Source organism: Moschus berezovskii, chromosome 6 (assembly GCF_049115385.1).
Source record: "Moschus berezovskii isolate FMDL1 chromosome 6, NW_MosBer_1.0, whole genome shotgun sequence".
NCBI lineage: Eukaryota > Metazoa > Chordata > Mammalia > Artiodactyla > Moschidae > Moschus > Moschus berezovskii.
The window spans coordinates 96617911-96636912 of record NC_142465.1 but is presented as its reverse complement, the minus strand read 5'-3'; the positions used below and the strand labels follow the sequence as shown (position 1 = coordinate 96636912).

The 19002-nt window shown below is 38.3% G+C and overlaps 1 protein-coding gene across 3 annotated transcripts in view; it reads left to right on the top strand.

Annotated features, from left to right (window-relative positions):
* The window catches only part of PIK3C2G (phosphatidylinositol-4-phosphate 3-kinase catalytic subunit type 2 gamma), a 464511-nt gene that overhangs the window by 163455 nt on the left and 282054 nt on the right, over positions 1 to 19002 (top strand). The window lies entirely within an intron of this gene.

Sequence of the window (19002 nt, the reverse complement as noted above, 5' to 3'; positions counted from 1 at the left end):
ATGCCATCCAGCCATCTCATTCTCTGTCGTCCCCTTCTCCTCCCACCACCAATCCTTCCCAGCATCAGAGTCTTTTCCAGTGAGTCAACTTTTCGCATGAGGTGGCCAAAGGATTGGAGTTTCAGCTTTAGCATCAGTCCTTCCAATAAACACCCAGGATTGATCTGCTTCAGAAAGGACTGGTTGGACCTCCTTGCAGTCCAAGGGACTCTCAAGAGTCTTCTCCAGCACCACAGTTCAAAAGCATCAATTCTTTGGTGATCAGCTTTCTTCACAGTCCAACTCTCACATCCATACATGACCACTGGAAAAACCCTAGCCTTGACTAGACGGACCTTTGTTGGCAAAGTAATGTCTCTGCTCTTCAATGGAAAAGGTATACAGTTATAACTTCCACATTTAACTAAAACATCAACTAATAGATGATGATGTATCCTTTCCATTTATTTTTTGAGCAAAAATATGTGTACATGGAAACTGGCACACAATAAATCAAAGAAGCAGAATAGGACATAGCAACTGTGTTTAAAGAACATACAATTCAGAGGGAAAGACTCAAACTGAATATCACCACACAATGTTCTCTAGACTATAATCAAAGTGTTGGGTGCTGTGGGCCCCTAAGGAAAAGAGGCAGATTCTCTCAAAGAATGTAAGAAAAGTTTTGGAAAGGAATTGAATTCTGACTTGAAACATTCATAGGCATTTCCTGAGTGGAGAAAAGAGGAAATGGAATTCCAGAAAGAAAGACTATATGGTCAAAGTTATGGAAGTTCAGAGAATAATGAGAGATTTACTATAATATTAGAAGGGAATGGTACTGGGAGACAAAGTTGAAAAAGTTGGTTCAGTTTAGATTAGTTGGGGCTCTATAAGTCAGGCAATTACTTGTAACTAACTTTATTGCAGCCCATGGAATCTTAAAAATGGAACTCACGCAGTCAGATTTATTTCTTACAAAGATAATTCTGTGCATGAATGTAAAGTGTGGACTGTAAAAAAGAATAGCAGCAAGGATATTAGATGCAGGTATAGAAATAGTCTACTTGAAAAGTGGTCCGGGCCTGCTCTAGGCATCAATAGAAATCTACAGAGCAGACTGGAGAAACATTTCAGAGGAAAGTGAACAACAGAGAAAATAGGAAGACTTGGAACTTTTTGATTTAGGTAAATGATAGATAATTACATCATTAACCAAGACAAGAGTTGTGGATGAAAGAACAAATTTGGGTGTTGAAGCTGGATGCCATCTTCAAGGCCTCAAAGAGGAAATAGAGAAAAATAATTTGTGCCTCTTGGAATAAGATTGATCGCAAAAGCGAGAAGGTCACTAAAGTTGAAGGAGGTAAGAGACAGATTTTGATGTTTGAACTTCTTATGTTTGTTTAAATCAAAGAGCTCCAAGCATGTTTACAAACTGAGATGAAAGATGCATGAAAGGAAGCTCAGAAAACAGGGATGGGTGAACTGACAAAATGGGATGACACCAACGCCCAACAGACTGGACCAAAAGGAAAATAGAGCTGTTATCAAGGAAAGGGGGTAACTTGTTCCTCTCAGTTGGGAGGGAAGGAAATATATGAATAGAATTATAGGTAACTATGGATATGGAGAAAGGAGTACAAGGCTGTATATTGCTACCCTGTTTATTTAACTTATATGCAGAACACATCAGACCCTGTTTATTTAACTTATATGCAGAACACATCAGGTGAAATGCTGGACTAGATGAATTACAAGCAGGAATCAATTGCAGGGAGAAACATCAACCATGATATGCAGATGACACCACTCTAATGGATGAAAGCAAAGACAAACTAAAAAGATTCTTGATGAAGGTAAAAGAGGAGAGTGAAAAGGCCGGCTTAAAACTCAGTATTAAAAAAAGTATGATCATGGCATCCGATCTCATCACTTCATGACAAATAGAAGGGGAAAAGATGGAAGGAGTGACAGATTTTCTCTTCTTGGGCTCTAAAATCACTGCAGATGGTGACTGCAACCATAAAATCAGATGATTGTTTCTTGAAAGGAAAGCTATGACAAACCTAGACAGTGTATTAAAAAGCAAAGACATCATTTTGCTGACAAAGATCCACATAGTCAAAACTTTGGTCTTTCCAGTAGTCATGTATGGATGTGAGAGTTGGACCATAAAGAAGGCAGAACACTGAAAAATTAATGCTTTCAAACTGTGGTGCTGGAGAAGACTCTTGAGAGTACCTTGGACAGTAAAGAAATAAAACCAGTCAATCCTAAAGGAAATAAACCATGAATACTCATTGGAAGGACTGATACTGAAGCTGAAGCTCCAATGCTTTAGCCACATGATGCAAAGAGCCAACTCATTGGAAAGGACCCTAATGCTGGGAAATATTGAAGGCAGAAGGAGAAGAGGGCAACGGAGGATGAGATGGTTGGATTGCATCACTGATTCAGTGGACATGAACTTGGGCAAACTCTGGGAAATGGTGAAAGACAGGGAGGCCTGGCCTGCTGCAGTCCACGGTGTCTCAAAGGATCGGACATGATTTAGCGACTGAACAACAATAACAAATGGATATGGAAGAGAAAAATATGAAGGTTTCAGTATTCCACATGATGAGAGTCAAAGTGATATACTGAGAATGAAGAACTTAGAATTGCATAAACCAAAGATAGGAATCTTACATTTGTGCATTTTTGAAGAGTTTATGGAGTTGCTTCCAAATTTCACAGTTGACAACATAAGCTTTGAAATCAGACATATCTGTCTCTGTTACTTATTACTTGAATCACTTCAGTCAAGTTTTCTTTTTCTTTTTTTTTTTTAGTACTTTTTATTTATTTACTTTATAATATTGTATTGGTTTTGCCATACATTGACATGAATCTGCCATGGATGTACATGTATTCCCCATCATGAACCCCCCTCCCACCTCCCACCAATGGGAGTAATCAGTATTATGCGTTGTATCTTATAGGATAAAGTACTTATGAAAACTTTCAATAAATGCTACCAGTCAGTCTTGTCAACATCATCCTCTTCCTGGTATATCATAAATTCATGGGAACAATTTCATTTCTAGTAAGCTTCACTAAGCTTAAATTCACTTGTCATAACGTCCTGGGTGTTCATTGGAAGGACTGATGCTAAAGCTGAAACTGCAATACTTTGGCCACCTCATGCAACAAGTTGACTCACTGGAAAAGACTCTGATGCTGGGAGGGATTGGGGGCGGGAGGAGAAGGGGACGACCGAGAATGAGATGGCTGGATGGCATCACCGACTCTGTGGACATGAGTTTGAGTGAACTCTGGGAGTTGGTGATGGACAGGGAGACCTGGCGTGCTGTGATTCATGGGATCGCGGAGAGTCGGACACGACTGAGCGACTGAACTGAACTGAACTGAACGTATATGGTAAAAGAGCAAATTTATACTTGAAAATTGAATAGTGACTTATAGCTTACTTATTAAGTACTTTCAAAATATTAAGTAATTGACCTACAAAATAGTCTCTGTTATATTGTTACCATCATGTACAGTTTTCCCCATTTTACGGATTTCCACTTTATAGATGAAGAAATTGATATCGTTTGTCTATTCATTCACTCAGTAGATACTTACTGATGGCTTGTTCATATTAGACACTTCTTTAGGCCCTGAAGCTAGCATGTTAAGCAAAAAGAAACATAATCCTGCCTTTATGGAGTTGTAGTCCACTAGTTCAGTTCAGTTCATTAGGGAGAAATAGAGCCTTACCAAATTATAAGTGTAAAATAACAGGTGTCATAACAGCTCTAAGAGAAGTGCATGGTTCCATGATAACATAAAATGAAGGACCCAAATCTTTCTCCAGAGTAGGAAGTCTTCCCTGAGAAAGTTATATGTTTGATTGCATATCTAAGATGAGTGAAAATGAACTGGAAAAGGGAAGATAGAAGAGCTCAGTGGGAAAATGGGAGCTAGGAAATGCAGAAACTGCATTTAGAAAGTGAGAAGTGAGCCTACTGTGGGCAAGAATTCCTTAGAAGTAATGGAGTATCCATCATAATCAACAAAAGAGTCCAAAATGCAGTACTTGGATGCAATCTCAAAAGTGACAGAATGATCTCTGTTCATTTCCAAGGTAAACCATTCAATATCACAGTAACCCAGATCTATGCCCTGACCAGAAATGCTGAAGAAGCTGAAGTTGAACAGTTCTATGAAGACCTACAAGATCTTCTAGAACTAACACCCCAAAAAGTTGTCCTTTTCATGATCCGTTCTGTTCCGTCGCTCAGTCGTGTCTGACTCTATGCAACCCCGTGGACTGTAGCCTACCAGGCTTCTCCATCCATGGGATTCTTCAGGCAAGAATACTGGAGTGGGTTACCGTTTCCTTCTGCAAGGGATCTTCCCGACCCAGGGATCGAACCTGGGTCTCCCGCATTGGAGGCAGACGCTTTAACCGCTGAGCCACCAGGGAAGCCTTTTCATGATAGGAGCCTGGAATGCAAAAGTAGGAAGTCAAGAAATACCTGGAGTAACAGGCAAATTTGGCCTTGGAGTACAGAATGAAGCAGGGCAAAGGCTAATAGAGTTTTGCCAAAAGAACGCACTGGTCATAGCAAACACCCTCTTCCAACAACACAAGAGAAGAACCTACACATGGACATAACCAGATGGTCAATACCGAAAATAGATCAATTATATTCTTTGCAGCCAAAGATAGAGGAGCTCTATACAGTCAGGAAAGATAAGACCAGGAGGTGACTGTGGCAAAGATCATGAACTCCTTATTGCCAAATTAAGACTTAAATTGAAGAAAGTAGGAAAAACCACTAGACCATTCAGGTATGACCTAAATGAAATCCCTTATGATTATACAGTGGAAGTGACAAATAGATTCAAGGGATTAGATCTGATAGAGTGCCTGAAGAAGAAGGCAGAGATCAAGACCATCCCCCCAAAAAAGAAATGTAAAAAGGCAAAATGGTTGTTTGAGGAGGTCTTACCAATAGCTGTGAAAAGAAGAGAAGTCAAAAGCAAAGGAGAAAAGGAGAGATATACCCATTCGAATGCAGAGTTCCAAAGAATAGCAAGGAGAGATAAGAAAGCCTTCCTCAGCAATCAATGCAAAGAAATAGAGGAAAACAATAGAATGGGAAAGACTAGAGATCTCTTCAAGAAAATTAGAGATAACAAGGGAACATTTCATGCAAAGATGGGCTCAAAGAAGAACAGAAATGGTATGGACCTAACAGAAGCAGAAGGCATTAAGAAGAGGTGGCAAGAATACACAGAAGAACTGTACAAAAAAGATCTTAATGACCCAGATAATTATGACGGCATGATCACTCACCTAGAGCCAAAAATCCAGGATTGTAAGTCAAATGGGCCTTAGGAAGCATCACTGCAAACGAAGCTAATGGAGGTGGTGGAATTCCAGTTGAGCTATTTCAAATCCTAAAAGATGATGCTGTGAAAGCGCTGCATTCCATATGCCAGGGAATTTGGAAAACTCAGCAGTGGCCTCAGGACTGGAAAAGGTCAGTTTTAATTTCAATCCCAAAGAAAGACAATGCCAAAGAATGCTTAAACTACCACACAATAGCACTCATTTCACATGCAACCCACTCTAGTATTCTTGCCTAGAGAATCCCATGGACAGAGGAGCCTCGTGGGCTGCTGTCCATAGGGTCGCACAGAGTCAGACACAACTGAAGCGACTAAGCATGCATGCATTGGAGAAGGAAAGGCAACCCACTCCAGTATTCTTGCCTATAGAATCCCAGGGACAGAGGAGCCTGGTAGGCTGCTGTCTATGGAGTCGTACAGAGTCGGACACAACTGAAGTGAGTTAGCAGTAGCAGCAGCACATGCTAATAAAGTAATGCTCAAAATTCTCCAAGCCAGGTATCCACAGTACGTGAACCATGAACTTCCAGATGTACAAGCTGAATTTATAAAAGATAGAGGAACCAGAGATCAAATTGCCAACATCTGTTGGATCATTGAAAAAGCAAGAGAGTTCCAGATAAACATCTATTTCTGCTTTATTGACTATGCCAAAGCCTTTGACTGTGTGGATCACAATAAACTGTGGAAAATTCTTCAAAAGATGGGAATTCCAGGCCACCTGATCTGCCTCTTGATAAATCTGTATGCAGGTCAGGAAGTAACAGAACAAGACATGGAACAACAGAATGGTTCCAAATAGGGAAAGGTGTACGTCAAGACTGTATATTGTCACCCTGATTATTAAACTTATATGCAAAGTATGTCACGAGAAATGCTGGGCTGGATGAAGTACAAGCTGGAATCAAGATTGCCGGGAGAAATATCAATAACCTCAGATATGCAGATGACACCACCATTATGGCAGAAAATGAAGCAGAACTAAAAAGCCTCTTGGACATGTGTTTGAGTGAACTCCAGGAGTTGGTGATGGACAGGGAGGCCTGGCGTGCTGTGATTCATGGGGTCGCAAAGAGTCAGACACGACTGAGCGACTGAACTGAACTGAAAAAGCCTCTTGATGAAATGAAAGAGGAGAATTAAAAAGTTGGCTTAAAACTCAACATTCAGAAAACTAAGATCATGGCATCCGGTCCCATCATTTCATGGCAAATAGATGGGGAAACAATGGAAACAGTGAGATACTTTATTTTGGGGGGCTCCACAATCACTGCAGATGGTGACTTCAGCCATGAAATTAAAAGATGCTTGCTTTTTGGATGAAAAGTTATGACCAACCTAGACAGCATATTAAAAAGCAGAGACATTACTTTGCCAACTAAGGTCCATTGAGTGAAAGCTATGGTTTTTCCAGTTGTCATGTATGGATGTGAGAGTTGGACTATAAGGAAAGCTGAGTGCTGAAGAACTGATGCTTTTTTTAAAATTTATTTATTTTAATTGGAGACTAATTATGTTACATTATTGTATTGGTTTTGCCATACATTGACATGAATCTGCCCCGGGTGTACATGTGTTCCCCATCTTTAACCCCCCTCCCACTTCCCTCCCCATCCCATCCCTGTGGTTCATCCCAGTGCACCAGCTCCGAGCATCCTGTATCATGCATCAAACCTGGACTGGCAATTTATTTCACATATGATAATATTGAACTGTGGTATTGGAGAAGACTTTCGAGAGTCCCTTGGACAGCAAGGAGATTTAACCAGTCTGTCCTAAAGGAAATCACTCCTGAATATTCATTGGAAGGACTGATGCTTAAGCTGAAACGCCAAGACTTTGGCTGCCTGATGTGAAGAACTGACCCACTGGAAAAGACCCTGATGCTGGGAAACATTGAAGGTGGTAGGAGAAGGGGACAACAGAGGATGAGATGGTTGGATGGCATCACCAACTCAATGGACATGAGTTTGAGTAAACTCTGGGAGTTGGTGATGGACAGGGAAGCCTGGCATCCTACAGTCCATGGAGTCACAAAGAATCAAACAGGACTGAGTGACTGAACGGTACTGAAGAGAGCCAGTGTGCCTGTGGTCCAAGGGAGGAGTGTGTGATGAAAAGATACATTCAGATGGAACTAGATCATGTTAAGATCTTCTAAATAGGGCCATGTTAAGCAACTTTGTCTTTATTCTGATAGTAACAGGAAGGCACAAATGATTCTCGGCGAGCGAATATTTTGAATGGATTTGCATCTTTCAGAGATTACTCTGGTTTCTGAGTGAAGCATGGATTTGGTGAAGGAAGCAAAAGTAGATGAAAGAAGATGAGATAAGTTATGGAAGCAGTCCAAGGATCAGAGAATGGCAAGTCAGCCTTAGAAGGTGATGGTGGTGGTGGTCGTTTCCTTGCTCAGTCATGCTGACTCTCTGTGAAACCGTAGATTGTAGCCCACCAAGGTGCTCTGTCCATGGTGTTCTCCAGGCAAGAATACTGAAGTGGGTTACCATTCTGTTCTCCAAAGGATCTTCCCCACCCAGGGATCAAAGCCGTGTCGCAGGCAGACTCTTTACTGCTGAGCCACAGGGAAGCCCTAGAAGGTGAGTGGTAATGTAATGAAATAATGAGAACCAGAACATTTAGACATAAAAATGACAGGGCTGAATGGGAAAGAGTACTGAAAAAGAAGAGTATCGAGGATTACTCCTAGGTCTCTGTCTTTCATAAGTAGGGGGATAAAAGTAACATTCCCTAAGATGGGGCACACTGGGTGACACATAAAGAATTGAAGAACTATACAGTTTAGACTTTGTATGTTGGCTTTGAGGTGTGCTTGAGATGACCAAAGGTGTTCAAGAAAGGTATCTAAGCTGGAGACCCCAACATGGAAATCATCCAGTGAAGGATGGGAATTAAGTCAAGGGTGCAAATAAATTTGTTTAAGGAGAGGTCTTAAGAAAAGAACCCTTCATATTTATTTATTTATTTTTAGAACCCTTCATATTTAGACTCAAAATCCCTTATTCTTTTTTTTCCCACAAAATAATGAATAACTTTATTCTCAATGAATATTTTTTGGTTATACTTTGGAATTATAAGTACACATTATTATTTTCTTCAGTCAGATGCCTATTGACTAGAATTATAAAACTCTGAGAATTTTTAAATACTTTTTATTGGAGTATAGGTGCTTTATGATATTGTGTTAGTTCCTGCTGTACAGCAAAGTGAATCAGCTATATATATGCATATGTCCCCTATTTTTTGGATTCCCCTCTCATTTAGATGGTGACAGAGCACTTGTTAGAATTCCCTGTGCTGTACAGTAGGTTCTCATTAGTTATCACCTTATACATGCTAGTGTGTATATGTCAGTCTCCCAATTCATCCCATTCCCCTTCCCTCCATGGTGTCTATATGTTCATTCTCAGAAAGACAAACATATCATAGATATCACTTATATGTGGAATCTAAAAAAATGATACAGATGAACTTATTTACAAAACAGAAATAGAGACGCAAACATCAGAACCCCTTATTCTTTTTCTTAATGTCATACTGTTTTTGCTTGTAATGTTTAATGTACCTAAACACAAAATCTTGCTATTATGCTTTCAATATACCATTTGCTTTAGGTAGTGCCTTTCTAAGCTTGTCTAAGTAAAAATCAAAATGCAGTCATAAAAAGAAACAAAACCAATAACTACACTTTAATTAAATGATACACTTAATTAAATGAAAATTTAATTAAGTAATTAATTAATACCATGACTATATGGCTTACCCAATGGTTCAGTGGGTAAAGAATCCGCCTACAGTGCAGGAGAAATATCCCCTGGAGGAGAAAATGGTAACCCACTCCAGTATTCTTGCCTGAAAAGTCCCATTAACAGAAGAGGCTGGCAGGCTACTGTCCAAAGGGTCGCAGAGAATCAGACACAACTGAGCGACTAAGTATACACTCATAATATATAGTCATTTCCCAGTATTGTTGTGCAAGTCCATAACTATCCATCAGGAAATATCTGAACAGTTCCTTTGTCTGTTTGGACCTAGAACTCATTCTTATTCCTTTTGGTTCATGGCTGAACCAGTGTCCCAATCCAGATAAATAAATTACACTACTCACTATTATATGTCTCTATTTACCCATTTAGAATGAAATAAAATTAAAAATACACCCAAATAAGTCATACATATTTATAAGCATAGATGATAATAGCTAATCAAAAGATTAGAAGTCCTTGATAGAAATATTGGCCCAGTATTCTGGATATTTGGGAATCTAGTTTTGGTATCAACCAGTGAATGACCTCAGGAAAATAGCCCAAACCCTCTTTAGTTTCAGTTTCTTCATTTATACAGTCAGGAGGTTGAATAGATCTCCAGGTTTCCTTGAATTCTAATATTCTATAATCATGTGAACAATTTTGAAAGAACATGAATTATTCAGTAGATAGAGGTTGACAATCATCTTAAAGAAGGCTTATTCACCTCTTTTCCTAGAAAAAAAAATTTCTTCTGTCATGTCTGATTGTTTTTAGTGTTAGAAAAATAGCAAGGATGTTCATATTGACATTTTCCTTCCAAGCTGATGCTGAGTGTGTCATCAGATTCAAAACCTGTTGGAAAAACAGTTCAGTACTTCTGATGGTTTTCTAATTCCAACCTGACATTGGTGCTTTTAAGCTGAATAGCCTCATGGCATTCTGCATGAATTCTTACTGTGTTTTCTGAAGTCTGACATTTCTGTTACACTTAAATTTGATCTCAGATTTCTTTGCTTTTCAGTTTACTCCGAGTTGCTTTTTTTAAAGGTCAACATTTGTTACATTGCATTTGGCTTTCACCCATCATTTCAGAAGTTTTTGAAGTAAGCTATTGACCCTATATCATTTTTCAAACTAGAAAAAGAAGAGAAAAAGAAAGTAAGAAAGAAATAGAAATGACAAAGTAACAAGCCAAATGGGAAGAAGTTGAAAGATGTATTTTTCTGTTGAAATTTCACTTCATAATTCCAGTGATCCTATTGAAGGTTGTCTGAATCCATTGAGCTATTCCTATAACCCTTGAGATGAGAGGAATTATACATGTTTGGGGAGGACTGACAATACCCAAGTCTGATGTTGGTCAGATGACTTTGAAGCCAATTTTTCATTCATGGGAGACATAGGTTGATGTGCTGCTGTCCTAGAAACAGGGCACGGGTGCTGATTCTTTGACCAAAATTACGTTGTACATCCGAAGTTTTCAAAGTCTACAATCTACAGTCCTAGAGGTCTGCCATCCTCAAGATGTTTACAGAGATGTCACAAGGTCAAAGTTGTTTCCAAAGTAGTTCCAGACATCGTTTCTTTTTGCCATACTCATTTACTCATGAGTGTAGAGTGGGGTTTTCCAGAGACTGCATGATACGTAGTATTACAACAGAGGTAATGCCGAAGCAGATAGCAGAATTCAGCTGTTTTCTGTTAAGCCAGACATTAGAGACAAAAATGTTAGACAGTATAATTCTTCTCACTATTTTCTTTGTGAAGATACAGCTATATTTTTTAGAAACATATTGTTTATGTTAACATGTAATGAATTTATTAATGTCACTTTAAATGAATTGATAAATATTTCTTAAATGTCTTGGTTGTATTTTTAATTGATAATTATTGATAGATAGAGGCTTTCCAGGTGACTCCCCAGTAAAGAATCTTCCTGCCAAAACCCAGGAGATGCAGGTTCGATCCCTGAATGGGGACAATCCCCTGGAGAAGGAAATGGCAACCCATTCCAGGATTCTTGCCTGGGACATCCAATGGACAGAAAAACCTGGTGGGCTACAGTCCATGCAGTCACAGAGTTAGACATGACTGAGCATGAACACCTGCCTGCATAACCCACAGAAACAAAAACTCTTTGGAATCGTCCATAATTTTTAAGGATCTAAAAGGGTCCAAAAGAAATTGAAGAACTTCTACTATACAGCAGATTCTAACCACTGGTCAGTTTCTGCTTCTCCCTTGAGCCAAAGAATTACATGAATACTTGATAAGCTTCCTTTCCTGCCCATGTAAAGATTGCAATTCCAACTTAATTTTCTGCTTGACTTTCAACTTTGTGTTTTACCCTACAGTACTGGCAAAATATAGAATTGATATCTCACTGAAGTTTCTTTGAAAAATGTTTGTCTTGAATTTGCTTTCATTTTACTTAATGTTTTCACATTTTGAGGTTTTTAGCCATATTTCTTAGATTCCTTTTATCAACTTTTACATTCAGTCTGCAAGGAGTATTTTTTTCTTTGTGTCCAAATGTCTTCATTGGACAACAAGCTATTTTTAGGTAAAATCCCTTAACAATTACTGTAGCGAACTTTATATTTATCTTAGGTATGTTATCTTGTCCTTTTAGAAATCCTAAAGATGCAATTGTTAGCTCAGTTCAAAAGCAACTAAACCCTGAATATATAGAATCACTGTTCAGGAAACTCATATAAAACTGAATAGTAAGCCAGTCTTAATGTTTTTGCTTTTGACCATAATTGTAGGGGTTTTTTTTTGTTTTTTTTTTTGCTCTTCTCTTCAGACATACTTGGGAAGCTAAATTAAATAGCATAAAGTTAATTAAATGGACATTTTAAAATTATGAATAACCTTAAATAAGTGATTATTTCACATGGACTCTTTATTTCTAATTTTTAAAATTTCATAATAAATGAAAATTTGTTTCACTTACCTAGTCTCCTCCCCAACAATTGAATTTTACTGATCTTATATCTTTTTAATACCTTAAAATGGATAGATCTCCATTTATTATTTTAAATTATCTACTTTCTGACTGATTATAAGGAAAGGAAAGTGAAGTCACTCAGTCATGTCCAACTCTTTGCAACCCCATGGCCTGTAGCCTACCAGGAAAATCCATGGGATTTTCCAAGCAAGGGCACTGGAGTGGATTGCCATTTTCTTCTCCAGGGTATCTTCCCGACCCAGGGATCAAACCCGGGTCTCGCACATTGCAAACAGATGCTTTACCCTCTGAGCCACCAGATTATAAGGAAGTTTCTGATAAATATAAATGAACGAGGACCTAATTGACATCAGCCTGATGAATCCTTCTACTGAGACTTTTCTTTATTCCCCAGATTCAAGGTGTTATGACCATGCCTAAAGAAATTAGTAATCCCAAGGTTAGCAGGATCACTAAAGAGTGGCTCCAGTTTATTATCAGTAAAAATTACACTTATTTTTCAAGCAAACAAGGTCATTGTAAATTACAATAACATGACTTGTGGAAAATTCAAAATAGATTGCAGTTCTTCTGATACATATGACATTTCAGTGTGTAAATATCACGCCACAGTCAGAGAACTAATATGAGTAGCCCTCACCTCATTGAGGAGCGAGTTACTGAGCATGAAATGCCAATAGCTATATCCCCAAAGAATGTTTAAATAGTTTCAGACAACATCACAGGGAAGAAAGGCCAGGATTTGTGGAACATATTTGTCCATTGATCTGTGGCTGAGTTCATGGCCCTGAAAAGATATTAAGCATAAATTCTCCAGGGGTAGAGATCCCTATTTGGGCCTATTAGTTAAAAGAATATTCTAAATCAAGTACAAAATATGAGGCTTGTTCTTCCACTCTACAATGTTTACTCTTAAAAGGACACATGATTTGGATCTTAGTTCTAGTGGTAATAAATTTGCAATTATTTATTTTCAATTTATTTTATTTTAAAATGTGCAATTATTTGCAATTATTAATGTATTTTCATAATTAATTGAATGAGACTTAGTTTTAAAATTACTGGTTTTTAGTAACCAATAAAGCTATCATATAGAAAGTTTAAAAATATTTAAAAACTAAGCTTTAAAAAAGAAAACTAAAGTCACCCATGACATTTCCATCTAGAAATTTGGTATTCATATTTTGATCCTTTCCATCTTTTTTGTTAAGCATATGGAAAAATTCACACATGTTTCAAAATGTTCTCATATTATTAAATATTATTTTAATATTTTAATGACATCATGTATTTTATCATAGTCATAGCACATTTAACTGCTTATTTTTAGATATTTACATTATTTCCAGTTTTGTTTGCATACATATATCCTCACACACATCTTTGATTATTTATGTAGGATAAATTCCCAAAGTAGAATTGCTTGATCAAAGAATAAGCAAATTTTAAAGATTCTATTTATACATGTTACTATATATTGCCAGCAATGTATAAAAGAGTCCCTTTTTCCAGGAACTTCACCAACACTGCCAGCATCTCTTTAAATGTAGCCAACTTTTCCTAATATAGTCAGATTTAGGTTATATTTGGATATGCTTTAATGTCGTTAGGCCTTAGTCACATCTCAGGATGTCATGTGGCTCGTTTCTTGGCAGTTTCTCTTCCAATTTCTTCCTGAACTTCAAGCACCAGTAATGAATAAAAAGAGACATCCCTTTCTATAAAAATAAAAAACATTCTTCCCAACATTTGTGTGTATTAATGTAAGTACATAATATTCCTTTTGGACTGTTCTATGAAGATATCATGAGGTTTTTGTTCTGTTCCTAAAGAACCTGAAAAAAAAATCTTTCTCTTCCATTACCATCAGATTTGTTTTTATCTTACTGTTTTGACTGTGAGGGGGAAAAAATTTGGGATTTGTGTGAGTGCTGTTTGTGGAATTGAACCTCTTGCTACCAATATATAAATGATCTCAGAGCACAAGAAGCATAGTGTGATTTTCCTCATTATTATTATTGTGACCAATGCTTTTAATTTTGGCCATGGCACATGGGATCTTAGCTCCCTGACCAGGGATCAGATCCATGCCCACCCCACCCCCTTCCCAGCATTGGAAGCATGAAGTCCTAACCACTGGACTGCCAGGGAATTCCTGTGATCAGTGCATTTTTATTAATCCCCCAACACATATGGAGAGTGGTCCTGAATTCTGGAAATAATAAAACAGGACAGAACAATCCTTAGCTACAGTATAGTCACTAGTTGAGGAATGAGGATACATATTAATAAAATGATAAATTATTTCACGCACTGTCGTACCTAATTGCCAAGTGGAGGAAACCACTCAATGCCCTGGGAGTTGAGAAAAGTGATTGCTAAAGACTGTCATAGTGGCCTTCAAGGGAATATGATCCACAGTTTGAAGGAGAACTACCAAGTTTAAGAAGAGAAGGGAGGGTGTTCCAAGCAGAGGTTACAGTGCTTACAAAGGTGAGAATGAACATAGCATGTTCAAAGTAAAAATAGCATCCAATGAGCCAGGGCAGTTTATTCAGTATTACAGTAGTACAAAAATCTGGAGTGTTCGGCTAGCTTTTAATATATAAATAAATAGTATGGAAGTGAAAGTTTCTTTGAAAATAGAAAACCATTTACTGTTTTATGGGAAATGAACTAACAAAATAATTCAGGAAATTTTATAAGGTAATACTATGAAAAACGCTAATACCAGTGTGAGCCAAGTATAGCCTAGCATAGATAATTACAGAAGAAACTGAAAACAAGCATAGAGTACTTCCCTGGTGGCCCAGGATAAAGGAATCTGCCTGCCAATGCAGGAGATGCAGAAGGCATGGGTTCGATCCCTGAATAGGGAAGATGCCCTGAAGGAGGAATTGGCAACCCACTCCAGTATTCTTGCCATAAACAGAAGAACCTGGCAGGCTACAGTCCATGGTGTCGCAAAAGAATTGGACACAATTTGGTGACTAAATAACAATGTTGATGCAAGAGCCATTGGGATAGAAAAATCAACAGAACTTGGCAACTGATCAGATGTAAAGATAAGAGACTACTAGAAATTCCACAAACTTTTATTCAGTTATGCTTGGACTAGGGATATAAATGAATGAGCCTACCCTCAACCTTGTGTTTAGAATCCCATAGAAAAAGGGGTGATTCTAGAAAGTGGCTGAAACAGCTTCACCAGTAAATTGATGCTTGAACTTTGTCTTTGAGGGTGAATTGAATTTCACCAGATAGAAAGGGTGGGGGCGGGGAATAAATGATGAGTCTTTAGCAAAGAGAGAGAAAACGTAATCATTAAAATTTCAGACCTATGTGACTGAAGTCTGGCAGTAGTGATGCTTTAGATAGAAAGATAATTCAATTTAGACATTTCTGAAATATGTAGAGAGTGTCCACCAATCTGGAGATAAAAGGTATGTGAACAAAACAGGCAAAATTTTTCTGCTTTCAAGGACTTTACATTCTAGTGTTTGAAAATAAGCACATGATTAGAGATACAGTGTTTACCAAAGAGCTTTCTTTTGTTGTGATGTTTGTTTTCTGTTTTTCCTCCTTTGCTGTCATTCACATCAGTAAGATGAAATAGGCATTGAGGAAAGCACGGATGACTAGTATCTGACCTAAGTCATCACTTAGGCAACAAAATGTACCAAGTAACTATTCCCCCAAGACTTCAAAGTGTCCTCAAACTGACCTTGATGTCTACAAGCCTCAGACAAATGGTTTAGTAATTGAGAGCAATAAATTAGAGTCAATCACATTTAGTTAGGAGAAAATAAAGTCTTAGTGTGCTAAAACAAGCTGACCTTCTTCCAGCTTTGCATTTTTATTACACCCTTTCTTCTTTCCATCTGTGCGTAATGCTATGCTGAAATCTTCTGACCTTATGGTACTTCATGAGATGTGCCTGGACTACAGTCTCAGTAGGTCTTATTGCTAGAACATTCGTAGGGAAAAAATTATTGGAAAAGTATATGTAGATCAGAAGTAAGGGTTTTGAATGACCAGCCTTGGAACTGAAATTCTTCTTGCAATTAAAATGCTCAATTTAAATGAATGAAGAGAAAATATGTAACCTGTTTAAGCACCACATTTCAAACTGCTATCAAGGACAGTTGGGAAGTACTGAGTAGTGCTATTTTTGTCCTTTTCACTATAGTTACAGGTATTCCTTTCACCCTTAAATAACCGGACATGCTGAAAAGAGACTGGGAATTAGAGACTAAAGTTTTCCGACCTCCACAGTCTTTAGAGCTCTCACCTGAAAAGCATTCACTTAGTTCCCATGCAAAAAGATTCAAGGGTCTTATTTATTCTTTTCTTTGTTTCTAAGTGAATTGCTCTAAACTGTTCCTTTAAATTTTAAATTGTGCATATTAATTTTTGATTTGTTTATTTAAAATAATAAATAAGGGTGTTTCTCTCACCAAAACCCTTGTTATATTTATTTATCATGTCAAAGCAACATGGTGTCAAATTTATATCTAGGCACTTTCTGGGAGCTCTGGCAATGTAGGAGATGCAAGAAACTCGAGTTCGATCCCCGGATCAGGAAGATCCCCTGAAGAAGGGAATGGCAACCTGCTCCAGTATTCTTGCCTGGAGAATCCCACAGAGAGAGAAGCCTGGCGGGTTACAGTCCATGGGGTCAAAAGAGTTGGACGTGACTGAGCACGTGTGCACACTCACACACACAGTTCTACTGATGGAGCAGTGTTAGTTATGAAGAGCACAGTCATCCATCAGTATCATTAGTTCCAGCACCCCTGCAGAAACCAAAATCTAGAAGCTCAAGTCCCTTATATAAAAGGGCATAGTACAGTCCACCCTATGTACCCACAGATGAGAACCCTCCAATATGGAGGGTGACTGTAGGGTTTCAGATGTGAACTACCTTCATAAATTTAGTTTAGTAGCAAGTTTTTATTGTGTGTCAGTTCAGTTCAGTTCAGTCGCTCAGTCGTGTCCGACTCTCCTCAACCCCATGAATCACAGCACGCCAGGCCTCCCTGTCCATCGCCAACCCCCGGAGTTACTCAAACTCAGGTCCACAGAGTCGGTGATGCCATCCAGCCATCTCATTCTCCGTCGTCCCCTTCTCCTCCCGCCCCCAACCCTTCCCAGCATCAGAGTCTTTTCTAGTGAGTCAACTCGTCACATGAGGTGGCCAAAGTATTGCAGTTTCAGCTTTAGCATCAGTCCTTCCAACGAACACCCAGGATCAATCTCCCTTAGAATGGACTGGTTGGATCTCCTTGCGGTACAAGGGACTCTCAAGAGTCTTCTCCAACACCACAGTTCAAAAGCATCAATTCTTTGGCGATCAGCTTTCTTCACAGTCCAACTCTCACATCCATACATAACCACGGGAAAAACCATAGCCTTGACTAGATGGACCTTGGTTGGCAAAGTAATGTCTCCACTTTTTAATATATTATCAAGGTTGATCATAACTTCCCTTCCAAGGAGTAAGCATCTTTTAATTTCATGGCTGCAATCAGCATCCGCAGTGATTTTGGAGCCCGAAAAAATAAAATCTGACACTGTTTCCACTGTTTTTCCATCTATTTCCCACGAAGTGATGGGACCAGATGCCATGATCTTTGTTTTCTGAATGTTGAGCTTCAAGCCAACCTTTTCACTCTCCTCTTTTACTTTCATCAAGAGGCTTTTGAGTTCCTCTTCACTTTCTGCCATAATGGTAGTGTCATCTGCATATCTGAGATTATTGATATTTCTCCCAGAAATCTTGATTCCAGCTCGTGCTTCTTCCAGCCCAGCGTTCCTCATGATGTACTCTGCATATAAGTTAAAAAAGCAAGGTGATAATATACAGCCTTGACTCACTCCCTTTCCTATTTGGAACCAGTCTGTTGTTCCATGTAAAATTCTGACTGTTGCTTCCTGACCTGCATACAGGTTTCTCAAGAGGCAGGTCAGGTGGTCTGGTATTCCCATCTCTTTCAGAATTTTCCACAGTTTATTGTGATCCACACAGTCAAAGGCTTTGGCATAGTCAATGAAGCAGAAATAGATGTTTTTCTGGAACTCTCTTGCTTTCTCCATGATCCAGCGGATGTTGGAAATTTGATCTCTGGTGCCTCTTATGTTGTTGGAAGAGGGTGTTTGTTATGACCAGTGCGTTCTCTTGACAAAACTCTATTAGCCTTTGCCCTGCTTCATTCCATGCTCCAAGGCCAAATTTGCCTGTTACTCCAGGTGTTTCTTGACTTCCTACTTTTGCATTCTAGTCCCCTATAATGAAAAGGACATCTTTTTTGGGTGTTAGTTCTAAAAGGTCTTGTAGGTCTTCATAGAACTGTTCAACTTCAGCTTTTTCAGCATTACTGGTTGGGGCATAGGCCTGGATTACTGTAACATTGAATGGTTTGCCTTGGAAACGAACAGAAATCATTCTGTCTTTTTTAAGATTGCATCCAAGTACTGCATTTCGGACTCTTTTGTTGACCATGATGGCTACTCCATTTCTTCTAAGGGATTCCTGCCCACAGTAGTAGATATAATGGTCATCTGAGTTAAATTCATCCATTCCATTTATTGTGTTTAGTTGGTGCTAAATCTTACAACAGAGATAAGGAGTTCAAAATGAGTAAAGCATAGTTACATTCAAGAACTTAACAACCTAGTAAGATTTAGCTGTATTAAATTATTTGTGTTTATTTATTATGATACTTTAGATTTCTTGTTTTCTATTATTCTCTGCCCAAAGACTCATTTAAATATATTTTCCCATTTTTAATCATATAAACCATCAGATCTCCAGATAGTAATTATTTACTTAAATACATGGGTAAATAATAAGCAGATTTCCGTGTATTTTTAAAA